At 39.1% G+C, this 13,484-nt stretch overlaps 1 long non-coding RNA gene across 1 annotated transcript in view; it reads right to left on the bottom strand.

The window, feature by feature from the left end:
* Positions 1-11,408, bottom strand: part of LOC117025002 (uncharacterized) — a 70,417-nt gene extending 59,009 nt beyond the window's left edge. Inside the window, exon 1 of the long non-coding RNA XR_004423542.1 lies at positions 11,300-11,408. This is a non-coding gene — a long non-coding RNA (uncharacterized LOC117025002). The remainder of the gene's footprint in view (positions 1-11,299) is intronic.
* Positions 11,409-13,484: the final 2,076 nt, after the last annotated feature.

Raw genomic sequence — 13,484 nt, 5'->3', positions numbered from 1 at the left:
AGAAAATAAGTAATATAGTTAGCGTGGAGCCATAGCATGATTCTCGACAAATTCACACGTGACCCTGCCTCCCACCCACTCAAGCATACTAGGGTCTCAGCAAGCTCTTTCTCTAGCTGCCTAGTAATTGTGCTTCCAGATGGCAGAGTCAGATACCTAAATTAAGGAGAGTCACACGAGCTTTGGAGCAGGCCTCCTGGCCATCAGCAGTGCAGTTATCTTTGGAAATTTAAATGTGACACACAGAACTGTCATGAACTGGGAAGTACTAAAGTGAACTCTGCCAATCAGAGTGATTGAACCTCTGGCTTAGCCTTTCTGCTCTGAGAATGGAATTGCACAGCCTGGCTGCACTCATTACTGTACTGTCCCTCCAGCCAATTAGTAAGAATGGGTTCCCTTTATAGGAGTGATGCTAACAAAGGGGTGAAAGGAAGAGAGAACACAGTGCCTTACACAGTCTTACCAACACATTAGATGCTTAACAAATGTCGGCTTGTTGACCTTCGTGTAGAAAAGAACACCATGAAAAAGCACAATAAATTACTCCAAAGTTAAGACATCCCGGTCACCACAATTCAGATTTAAAAAAATTGAACATTATCAGCAACCCAGAAACCTCCCAAGAGCCCCTGCAGTCATTGCCTTCTTTTCTCCCCATAGGTTAATACTATCCTAATTTCTAACACCATAGACTATTCAGTTCTATAGCCATGACACTGCAGGTGTTTATTCTAACACCATAGTTTAGATTTGCCTGCTTTTGAACTTTATATAAATGAAATTGTATAGTATGCATGTTTGTGAAATTCATCCACATTGAGGTATACAGTTGTAGTTGACTCATTTTTTTACCCTGCATGCATATATCATGCTACATACAAATACCTTTTCTACTGTAGAAAGATATTTGGGTTGTTTCCAGGGTTGGGCTATTACAAATAGTGCAGCAATGAATATTTTCATGCATGTCTTTTGGTTACATACACATGCATTTGTTGGGTTTGTGTTAAGGAGGTTCAGAACTGGCCTCTCCAGGATGAGCCACTTTGACCCACGAGACCCTGCAGGCTCACGAGAAACTTTTACTTCTCCCTTAAAGAATTTACATTTGGAGCCTTGCCCATAATAAGAGTTATTACCAGACATAACTTTCTACGATTTATGGCAGGGCAAACTTCTAGTTAAATTGAGTATCTGCTCTTCTTATTATCCTGCAAAATGACCTTCCTCCCCTCTGAAGCCCCAAGGCACCTACCTCATCCTCAGCCAGAATGCCATACACACCTCATTTTAACTTCCTGTCTCTGAGGACCCCACAGAGAAAGTCTCGGACTTTCTCACTTATGTGGGGTTCCCATAACGTAAGCATGCAATTAAATTTGGTTATTTTCTTTTCATTAAACTGTCTCATGTCAATTTCATTATTAGACCATCCAAAAGAAGCTAGAAGGGTAGAAGAAAGTTTCTTCCTCCACTTTAGTATCTAAGAGTGAATTTCTAGGTCCTAGGGTAGATGTAAATTTAAATTTATTAGAAGTTGGCAAACTTTTCCAAGGTGTTTGTATCAATTTGTACTCCCCCCAGGAGTATGAGAGTTCTAGTGCTTCCATATCCTTGAGGACACTTGGGTTTATCAGCCTTTTTAGTGTTAGTCATTCTGGCAGGTGTATAGGGCTATTTCATTGTGGGTTTTAATTTAAACATCCCTGATTACTAAAATAACTAAGAAGCTTTTCATGTGTTTAGTGGACATTGAATTACCAAAGTTCCTTTTGAGGTCTTTCGTCCATTTTTTATTAGATTGTCTATCTTTTTCAGATTGATACAAGGACATCTTTTTTATATTCTACAAAGGATCCTTTTGCTATATGTACTGCAAATATCTCCTCCCACTCTGTGACTTGACTTTACAACTCTCAATGGTGTCTTTGATGAACAAAGGATGCTAATGTCAGTGTAGTTCAATTGATGAATATTTATTTTCTGATTAGTGCTTTTCGTGTTCTGTTTATCTTTGTCTTCACAAGATCATGGAGATGCTCTCAAATGTAATCTTCCAGAAGATTGTTGTTTTATTTTTCACATCCAATCTACAATCCACCTGGAATTTGTTTATTAGGCATTAAGATTTATTTTTTTCCAGATGGATGTCTAATTTGTCCAGCACCATTTATTCAAAACACCATCTTTTTCTATTGTTCTATAATCCCACCTTCTTTGTCATAAATAAAGTGTCCATATATATGTAGGTCTATTCTGAACTGCATTCAATCGCATTTGCTTTTTTTTTTTTAAATAGACGGTGGAGTGTGTTTATCTGCACTTATGCATTGCTTTTTAAACTGCATATTAAAACTTTATTAAAACTTAATATCCACTAAAGTAAGTCTTCCAACTTTCTTCTTCTTCAGGATTGTATTGGGGTGTGTTTTTTTTTTTTGGCCCTTTGTAATTGTGTAAAAATTTTAGAGTCAGCTGGTCAATTTCCACTAGAACAGCTGCTGGGATATTGATGGGACTACATTGAATTTATAGATCAATTTGCAGAGAATTCACATCTTTATGAAATTGAGTTATTTAGTCCATAAACATAGTCTATCTTTCCATTTATTTAGGTTTTAATTAATTTCTCTTCACAATGCTTTGTAGTTTTCGTTGTGGAAGTCTTATACTCCTTTATTAGATTATTATGTATATAATATATTTTGATGTCATTATAAATGACAAAATTTTTTAAATTAATTTTCTAATTCTTTATTCCTGAAATAGAGAAATGTTATATTTATACATTTTGACTTTTAGTCAGTGATCTTGCTAAATTCATTTAATAATGCCAATATTTTATCTGTAGATCCTTTTGTGTTTTTTATATACACAATTATGTCATCTGTAAATAATGATAGTTCCAATTCATTTACCCTTTCAAAAAATTGATATTGACACATTATGCTGCATAGAACTTCCAATACAATGTTGAATAGAAGTGGTAATAGCAAGAATACTTGTCTCATTTTCAATTCCTAAAGGAAAACATTCAATATTTTGTCATTAAGTGTGATGTTGCTAAAGGTTTTTGTACATACCTTTTGTCTGTTTAAAAAAATTTTCTTTCATTTTTAGTTTTCTAAGAAGTTATTATTATTATTATTATTATTATTAATGCATATTGAATTATATTGGATTGTTTTTTATGCCTATTGAGATAATTGTATTATTTTTCTCCTTTATTTTGTCAATGACATGAATTACATTGATTTTTAAATGGAAAATGAACCTCACATTAGTAAAGTAGAGTCATAATGTATTATCTTTTTATATATCACTGAATTTAGTTTGCTAATATTTTGTTTAGTATTTTTGCATTTCTGTTCATGAGAGAGATTGCTTTATAATTTTTATTTTTTTGTAAAGAACTTGATAGATTCTGCTATCTTAAAATGTGTTGGAAAGTTTTTCCTCTTTCTATTCTCTAGAAGAGCTTATGTAAGAGCAGTATTTGTTTGTTTATTTTAAGTAATTTAGAAATTTTATGATGAAGCTCTCTGGTTCTGGAGTTTTCTTTGTGGGAAGTGTTTCTTTATGGATTCAATTTCTTTTAGAGCTATAGAACTATTCAGATATTTTATTATTTATTCTATGTCACTTTGGTAAGTTGTTTTTTGATAAGTAGGAATTTATCCATTTCAACTAAGTTGTCAAATTTAGTGGCAAATTTAGTAGTTCATTAAATCCTTTCATTATCCTCTGAAAGTCTTTTTCATTCCTGATATTACTACATTGTACTTTCTATCTTTGTGATTGGTCTTGCCAACAGTTTATCAATTTTATCAGTCTTTTTACAGAACTAACTTTTGGCTTTGTTGATTCTCTCTCATACATTTTGACTATATCATTCATTTCTGCTTTTAATTTTTACATATTCTTCCTTATGTATTCTGGTTTAATTTGCTATTTTTCTTACTAATTAAGATGAATTGTACTTTAAAAAGATGAATTGAGATGATTGATTTCTCAGCTTCTCTTCTTTCCAAATATATACATTTAATGCCATAAATTTCTCCCAAAGCATACTTTAACGGCATCATGTTTCAATATGTCATATTTTAATTATCATTCAGATTAAAATATTTCCTTATTTCCATTGTTATTTTTTTCCTTGACTCATGAGTTATTTAAATCTATATTGTTTAATCTTCAATCCAAATACTTAGAGATTCTCCAGTTATCTTTTTGTTATTGGTTTCTAGTTAAGTTTTATTGTGGTCAAAGAACATACTTGATATTGCTTCACTATGTTGAGGTTTATTAAGACTTAATTTATTATTCAGCATATAATCTATTTTGCTAAATGTTTCATGTATACTTGAAAAGAAAGTACATTGTGGAGTTATTGGGTACTGGGTCACATGTCAGTTAGGTCAGTTTGTGAATCATGTTGCTTACTGTTTTGTGTGTGTGCGTAATTGTTCTATTGGCTACTGAGAAAGATGTGCTAAAAATGCCCACTATAATTGTGGATTTGTCCCTTTTGTTTTTGTCCTTTTTACTGGCGCTCTAGCCAATAAAATGGAAATAAGAGAAGAATTTAAGGCATAAAAACTGAGAGGCAGAAATAAAAACTAGCACTACTTGCAGGTGATATTATTGTTTACTTGGAAAACCCAAGGAAATCCATTTTTAAAAGATTACAAATAATAAGAAAATTCGGTAATATTGTGGAGTACAAAACTAATATAAAATAGTCAATAGTTAGAAGCTAGATGATTGTGATAGAGAAAATATTTCATTTACAGTAATAAGAACTACAACAACAAAAATGATAAATATCTTACAAATAAATTCAAGAATAAATATACAAGATGTATACTAAAAAAATCTTTAAAATATATCAGAAGGACACATCAGAACATATAAATAAATAAGAATGCATACCATATTTTTGGACAAGATGACTCAATCTGATTATCCTTTCTTATATCAAGAATATGCTGATCTTAATTTGATTTTTAAATTTAGTATAATCTCAATAAACCTGAAAATGGGTCGGGGTGAGGGTGTTAGCTAGACAAAGGAATTCTAAAGTTCATACTGGAAATTAAGCAAACAAGATTTTCAAGAGAAGCTCTGATAAAGAGATCAAAGAAGGAGGGTTGCCAATTGTAAAAGTATTCTCCAAAGCTCAGTAATTAAAGCGATATAGTACCAGCACATGAGTATATGAACCAACAGAATAGAAAGTAAAGTCCAGAAAAAGAACACAAATACTAAATCAGTGGGGAAAACTTAACTATTGAATAATGAGAAGGGGTGCAGTGGGTAACTAGGTAGCTAGCTGGGAAATATTAATGTTGGATTCATATATCACTCTGTGCTCCATGATATGTTCCAAATGGATCAAATCTTTCAATATAAAAAAATAAATCAATAAAAGTATTAAATGACTATATGGGATAATTTTTCATAATCTCAGAGTGTGGAGAACTTTTTAATAATGACCCAAAATCCAGAAACCATAAAAATATCAATAAATTCAATTATCTAAAACATTTTTAACCTCTGCCTGACAAAAGTAAATCCCTCAATTTAAAAAATGACAAACTGGGAAACATGATTATAACTCACTATAGACATAGAAAAATCTTCCTACTAGTATATAAAAAGCTCTGGAGATTGATAAGAAAAAAGGCCAATAACCCATTAGAAAAATGAACAAATCTAAACAAACCTACAATTCAAAGAATATGTAAATTATTCTTAAGTATACTTTCAAGTGCTCAATTTCACACATAGTAAGAAACATGCAAATTAAAACTTCCCTAAGATATCATTTTTCACCATAAAATTGGCAAAAATCCAAAATTTGATTGCATGTTCTGTTGCCAAGGCTGTGGGAAACAGGCACTGTCCTACCTTACTGGTGGGAGTATAAATTTGTACAATCCAGATGGAGGGCAATTTAGCAATAGCTATCAAAATTCCAAATGTATGTGCTCTGAGACCCAGCAGCTCCACTCTAAGGAGTTTACCCTACAGATATATTTGCATAGCTACAAAATGGCAAACATAAAGCTTATTTATTGCAGCATTGCAGTCAGCAGTGAAAGATTGGAGAGAATCTGATACTTGTCAGAGGGGTACTGGTTAAATAAACTCAATGAAATATTCTGTAATTGTAAAAAGAAATAAGGAAACTCTTTTATATAGTGATATGGAAAACTCTCTAAGACATGTTAAGTGAAAAGAGCAGGTACTGAATGCTGTATATAGCACACAAATATTTATATTGCAAAATAGGGAAAACAATATATTTGTATTATTATTTACATTTGTCTTCAAAATCTCTGGAAGGGTAAATAAAAGACTAAAAACAGGGGTTACCTTGCCATTGGGTCTGGGAACTGAGCACATGAATGACCAGTATGGGATGGAGATTTTTCACCGTAAGCTTTTCATACATCTTGACATTGTTACCATGGGAGTGTATTACTGTTCAAATTTTTTTTTAATATAAAACAAAGAATCATCCTAACACTATTGTCAAACGCATTTAATTCTACACATGGTTTAAACGCACTGTAGCTTTAACAAGGCCCTGTGTGCCTTTACTAGGTACATCAGTTAGGATGTTTTTGACTGTACATGGTAGAAGGCTTAAACAATAAGACAATTTATTATCCCAAGTAACAAAATATCCAAAGTTGGATTGTCCCAGGGCTGGGATTGCTTCTGTAATTTCAGGCATCACGTAGAGACCCAACCACGAGAAGCCAAAATGGACAATGTCCCTGACCTTCTGTGCATTGCCCAGAAGTCCCCTTTAGACTTCCTCTCAGGGCCAATTCACCAGTAATGTATAATATGTCTACACCAAGCTCCAGGAGATACTGGGACATAATAACAATAATAATACCAATAATCAGTAACATTTTTTGAGCACTTCATGTGAACCAGGTACTGGTATAAGCACTTTACAGGCATCAACTCATTTACTCTTCAAAGCCACCTGTTAAAGAGGTAGCATTATTATACCTATTTTGCAGATGAGAAAACTAAGGCACAGAAAAGTTAAATAAGGTCACAGTAAGCGGTGGAGCTGAGATTCACAGTTTGGCCATCCGGCTCCAAAGTCAGTTTTTCCAACTACCAAGTATATTACCTGACAATAAATCTTCAACGTCTGCAATAGCCAGAGGTTGATTCCACCAGCGAGGAAGAGGGGAGAAGAACGGCTATTGGATACACAACTAGCGGTGTTTCTCCCTAGGAACAAATCGCAGCCCTTGACTGGCATACACAAAGCCATCAGTGACAGACACTGGCCATTTTGTGAACACCTCCCCATGTTGTCTTTAGACCTGTGTCTCTGATTAATAGTCAGGAGGAAACCCTGGGCAATGACTGGAGTCATTCTAGAAGCAACTATAGCAGCCGCTCCACCTAGAGAAATCTCCAAACTAATATGAACATGCCAACCAGGGGACACTGGAGTGACTTCTGGGGAAGAGACAAGCTTTCTCCCAAGAGCAGAAAGCCACCGGAGGCTGGGGACCCCATGTAGGATTCGGAGGTGCTCTGGTGACTGCCACATACGCACAGCCCACCTGCAGTCCAGGCTGCAGTGCTTCTTTCTCCCCTGGCAGAAGTGGGGCTGGACTGCCCACCGGCACTTCACGAGTTATCCGCAGAGGTGCACCCTGGCAATCAAATGGAGTGTTTGGCTTGTGAGAAAACCAGCCCTGCCTGAACTTCACAGACAAAGCCCAGCCAGCCTGCTCTGCTGTCGCTAAGATCATCATGAGGCATTTTCCTACTGCAGAGTCTTCCCCTCTCTCTGTGCCTCACTTGCCCCTTGAGAGTACCCGCGGATAAATATGGCTAAAATACTCCAGGCTCCTTTTTCAAGTAAAACTTCCATCTTTTAGGACTTTACAGCCTCCTTTGCTAAAAATACCAATTTTTTTCCTCTGTCATTAATCCAGTAGTTTTTTTCATATATTTGTCTTTTCATAGAGTGAGAGATGCAGTGAGTCAGTTTCCTAACATCCCAGGCACATGGCCCAGGGAAGGCGGCGGATGTATTCTTAGCTCAAGAGCACTTTGCTCTGCCTTATGTAAACCCCCGCAGCTGGATGTCTCCCGACTCAGATAAAGAGGCGCCCAGCCCAGGTGAGCAGAAGAGACCAAAGAATGAAGCCTCTGAACACCTAGCCCATCTCCCTAGGAACCTGATTGCCGCCTGCAGATCTGAAATGGAGCCCCCGGCCTGTGGGACACCTGATTTCTCTCAGACAGGAGTGAACAGAGGGGGGATTCCTCTCCAGGTTTCTTCCCACGGATGTCTCAGCGCAGTTCCCGCAGCAAGGCCTGTGTTTTGATCAGCCTGGGAGGCCATGGCTATGCTGAGGAGAAGTGAAGGGATCTGGCCACCAGGGCACTGGGACTCCCAAATAGAAATTGTAAGAATTGTAAGAATAAGATGGAGTGTGTCTTGTTGGCTATCATGACCAACTATCCTCAGGCTGCAGAAAGGCTGCAGCCATTTTCATATATGCCCCAAGCCATAATATTTGAATTTAAATTTTCTAGAGCCAAGAAAGCCACCGTCACTTATTTCAAGACTGTGCAGTCTGGTTGAGCCATCTGCTTTTGCAAACTACGGGCACAAAGGCCAAAGATCTGAGAGACATACCCATGTTCTGAAAAGCCCCTGTCAGGCCTTGTAACAGCTGCTTTCAGAATTCTTCCGCTGTGGTATGGCCACTGACCTTGGCGATGTCATGTCCCCTGTCTAGGTCTCCATGGCCCCAACATGAGGGAGGAGGCAGATCCTGACCTCCAGGCACATATCCAGTCCAGAAGTTCTGAGCTTCAGAAGAGGACTTTGCTTCCCTTTGGAGCATGGCAGTGCTTATGTCCACTGCTGCATCTGCTTCAGTGTCCTTCACTTTCTCTATTCAGCCCCACCCAGCATCTAGTGGAAATGCTAAGCAGACACCCTGACAGAGGTCGCAACAGTTTCTCACTCTTGGATGGCCAAGATAATTGATGAATTATTTATAGAGTGCAGTAGGCCCAATAATGCCCGCTCCCAAGGTGTCCACATCCTAATCCCTGGAACCTGTGAATATGTTATATTCCTCACAAAAGGGACTTCGAAGGTAGAATTAAGGTTATTAATCAGTGACCCTAAAATAGGGAAATTATCCTGGATTGTTCAGGTTGACCCTATCTAATCACATGAGCCCATTAAAGCAGAAAACCTCTTATGGCTGGAAGTCAGCCAGATGCTGCAAAAAGGGAAAATTAGAGAGATTTAAAGATTGAGAAGAGGCCACATGTGAAGCATGAGATGGAAAATGAGCAGCGTTTAAGATCAGAAGTCCAGCCCCTGGCTGACAGCCACCAAGGAAACAGAAACCTCAGTCCAACAACCATAAGGAGCCGAATACAGCCAACAACCTGTATGAGCTCGGAAGCAGATTTATTCTCAGAGCTTCCAGAAAGGAACACACCCCTGTCAATACTTGTAGGGATCTAAGCAGAGAACCCATTGAGCCATCCTGTGCCCAGATTTCTAACCTATAGAACTGTGAGACAGTAAATGGTTATTGTCTTAATCCACTGAATTTGTGGTAATTTGTTATAGCAGCAATAGAAAACCAAAATACAGGGACTGTCCCTGACAATTGTATTACTTGAACATGAAAAACTTGTCCTTCCCAGATACCTCTTCCTGCCTATGGAAGCAGGATGGCAAAGCCTGGCCCAAGACACTGGGCTCTGTTTTGCCGCCAGGAATTGACACATATTAAAGGTTTGAAAGAAAGGACAAAGAATGCATGGAAGGTGGGAGGAAGGGAGGGAAGGAGGAAAAGAACTGGCCCTGATTTTGTTATTACTGTAACTCCCATAGGCATGAAAGTCACAACACTGCCCTCTTCATAATTAAGAAAAGTGACATTGGCTGCAGTGACCCTATGGAAGAAGGGCCAGGAGTGCTCTGGAATCCAGCAACTTAAATATCTGCAGAGAACATCTTGCAAGCAGCCCTTTGGCTGTGAAAATGCAAATGAGCCAAGCCGGCCCGCCAAGTGTCACTGGGAGGCTCAGCTGACACAGCAGTGAGGGCAGAGCTCCATTCTCAACTCTCTTCCCATAGAGCCAGAGCGGCAGGCACTCTGAGCGAGGTGCAGCCCAGAGCCCACCCCGGGATGCTCAGCCGGCAGGCAGGGCGCCCACACCGCCTGCAGCTCTGGGGCCGCTCACCTACCTCTGGAAGGAGTGTGAGGACGTGCAGTTGTCTCTCACCTCCTCCTCACTCACCTCCCTTTCAAGTTACAAAGTGAAAACTGAAAATTAATTTTGCCATCTCCCGCTCTCCTTTCTCCAATATCCTCTCATATTTATGTAATGAGATTGTACCATGAATTTCTATTACTCATAAACAGCAAAAGGAGAAAAGACAAAATGTAAGAAGTCAAAGATCATATATATATACATATATATTTATATATGTGTGTGTATATATATATATGTACACACATACACACACACACACACACACACACACACAGAGGCCCAGTATATACACATAGGACATGTCTTTCTTTAGTTCTGGAAAGCCACCCCACACCTACACAGACCATGTACCTCCACTTGCACTTGCCCTGAAACTCTGATCCCCTCTTGTTGCCAGCCCAGATTATAGGGAAGTGGACAGCTGGGGGAGCAGAGCACGGGTGACCACAGATAATCCACTATGGGGGGGAAAATGTTTTAAGATTATCAACAGCCTTTAGGCCCTGAGAGAGTTTGAGAATTCTTCCCATCTGGTAATAATTATAATGACCGAACTCATTCTGCAAACAGCCTACAGCACTCAGCAGGGACCCAAGCTCCATTTTAAAGGTCACAAAGATTGGGAATTATAGCCCATGACCTAAGTCAATGTTTCCTGAACTTTCAGTGGATGATTTGTTCATGAACTTCACATGGAGGAAACAGAAATGTGGTAAGGATTGGGGAACAGGAGGTTCATGTCCCTGGATGTTCCCCTGTGCATATAAATACCACTTCATCCAAACACTCCATCATCCCATGTAAATGTGTGTGCATGCCCACACGCACACGTACACACACACACACACACACACACACACACACACACCAGCCTCCTGCTTTATTCCTCCTAGCCCAAATCCCATCTCAGCACCAACCCCAACCTACCTGGGAATGCCACACAAAATGCCACCCAATCTGAAGGATGCTCAGCTTGGTAAAGAAGAAAGTTACCCACCTCAGAGACACCAGCAGAGCTAGAAGCAGAGCTATGAGCCAGAGAAGAAATTGAGAAATCAAAGTTGGTTCTGCCAGCCAGATCCATCTCCAGGAAGGAAACCCCTCAACTCCAGTGTACCCTTTAAAATCCGCCAAGCCCTCCTCGACCCCACAGACCTGCTGCCACCCAGCCCCACTGAACCCAGGGGCTCAAACTTCTGGTGTGATTTTACTCATGAGACTCGAAGGAGAAATCTGTCCCAGCATTTGGAAGAGCATGTCCCCTGGTTTGTTCATTGTTCTTTCTGCAAGGCCATCTGTTGACGGCTATTATTCCACTAAAACACAGGCTGTGATGGTATTCATTTCTTTTTCTCTCCTGCTTCCAAACCTCATGATACATTGAACGATTCTTCAAAAAGAGACTTTCAGCATTTGGGTCCCTGTCCTATGAAAAACAACATCACACCAAGCCATTATCAAGTGCCAAACACTGTTCCAGCACTTTGCAGGATTTAATTCATTTACTCCTCACAACAGCCCTCTGAGGTGGATTCCATTATTATCACCATCTGACAGTTGAGGACACTGAGGCAAAGGAAGTTAAGTGAATTGCCTGCCGTCATGGGGTTAGTACATAGGTAGCAAATCTGGGATTCGAATTCAGAGAGCATGGCTCCAGAGCCCACAGTTTTAAATCTTAACCAGTGTGCTTTCAGCATTCCCAAACATTGTATCTGAGGAACTGCCCAGCCCCTTGGAAGAACATAGTGAATAAACAACACAGACCAACAGCACATAGTCTATAAAAGAAAAGAAATGTGTCCTCTGCAACACATTCCTCCACATTCATTCTCTCTCTCTCTCTCTCTCTCTCTCTCTCTCTCTCTCTCTCTCTCTGTCTCTGTCTCTCTCTCCTCCACCCCCTCATACACACACACACACACACACACACACACACACACACACACTCCTGCTGTACTTGGATCTAGTACCACCATGAAATGAGATTTAACTTTGACTCCAAAGAGTGATTGAGGCTGCATGACACAGACACAGACTCTTCCTCACTCTGTCACTTTATGCTCCCGGGTACTGTGACGGTTCACCTTATGTGTCCACTTGGCTGTGCCATGGTGCCCAGATTCAAACACGAGTGTTGTTATACTACAACTATGTGACACAGGCACTGACAGTCCCAAGGGGCCACACTTTCCTTTCAAATCAGAACTTGCTTCAAATGCAGAAAAAAGGCAATGGCATTCTAAGGAACACAAACCACCAAGAGCTCTGTCACATCCTTTCATACGCGGGTTACTTGCCTGTGTTAATTGATCACATACTCCAAAAATAATGCATATAAGGGGAAAAAAGATAAGCCAATCAATCCATAGTTCTTTTTCTTCTCAGACCTTCCTTACTCACCAGTAAGCCAAAGGTAGGGAGTGTTGGTAGAATGTGCACAAATCAAGAAGTGAAATGAATAGTTGAGTTCATTTCGTGTAGCGTTTCCATTGTTCTGGTAAGAATGTAATACATATGCACGTATGAGCTATGAAATACAATTTGTATGATTTCGGAGACTCTGCATATGAGTTAAATGCTCTCATATTTGCATTTAAAACTAAAATTGTACCATATAAAAATGAACTGTAAATTCACGCTATCAATTTACATTTTTAATCTTTCTTCACTTAGAATGTCATTATAGCAAATTTGTAAAAAACGCTATGACAAAATAGGAGAGAGACTGTAGAAGAAAGGAAAAGAACCCAAAGCCACAGATAATAAGACCTCACAAAATTGTTGGGAGCACTAACTGAGGACTTGGTAACAGGCCTGGGACATGGTAAGTGTATGTTAACCGCCCCCATCCTGACCAACAAGATTCCAGCCTGACACCTTAATGAGAATTTGGGGATTCATGTACATTGCTACCTTTCTTAGGAGTATCTGCATTTTAAGCAAAAGACACAGGATTTCAGACCCCAGTCAGTTGAAAGATAATGTGGGACTCAGGGCTCTGTCCAGACCCTCAGATCATGAGAGAAAGCCATAGTCAACCCTTCCTACTCAAAAAAGCAACCAAACTCAGCATTGCCATCTTTCTCGAGCTTCTCCTCCAGGTTTCACTGGGGAAGGAATTCCTTGCTCTTGTGTCTTGGGGAACAATGGCCGACTAGCTCTGGTTTCAGGGCTACTAA

Source organism: Rhinolophus ferrumequinum, chromosome 7, assembly GCF_004115265.2.
Source record: "Rhinolophus ferrumequinum isolate MPI-CBG mRhiFer1 chromosome 7, mRhiFer1_v1.p, whole genome shotgun sequence".
In the NCBI taxonomy this organism is placed as follows: Eukaryota; Metazoa; Chordata; class Mammalia; order Chiroptera; family Rhinolophidae; genus Rhinolophus; species Rhinolophus ferrumequinum.
The sequence above is the reverse complement of the archived record's forward strand: the minus strand, read 5'-3'. Positions and strand labels throughout refer to the sequence as shown.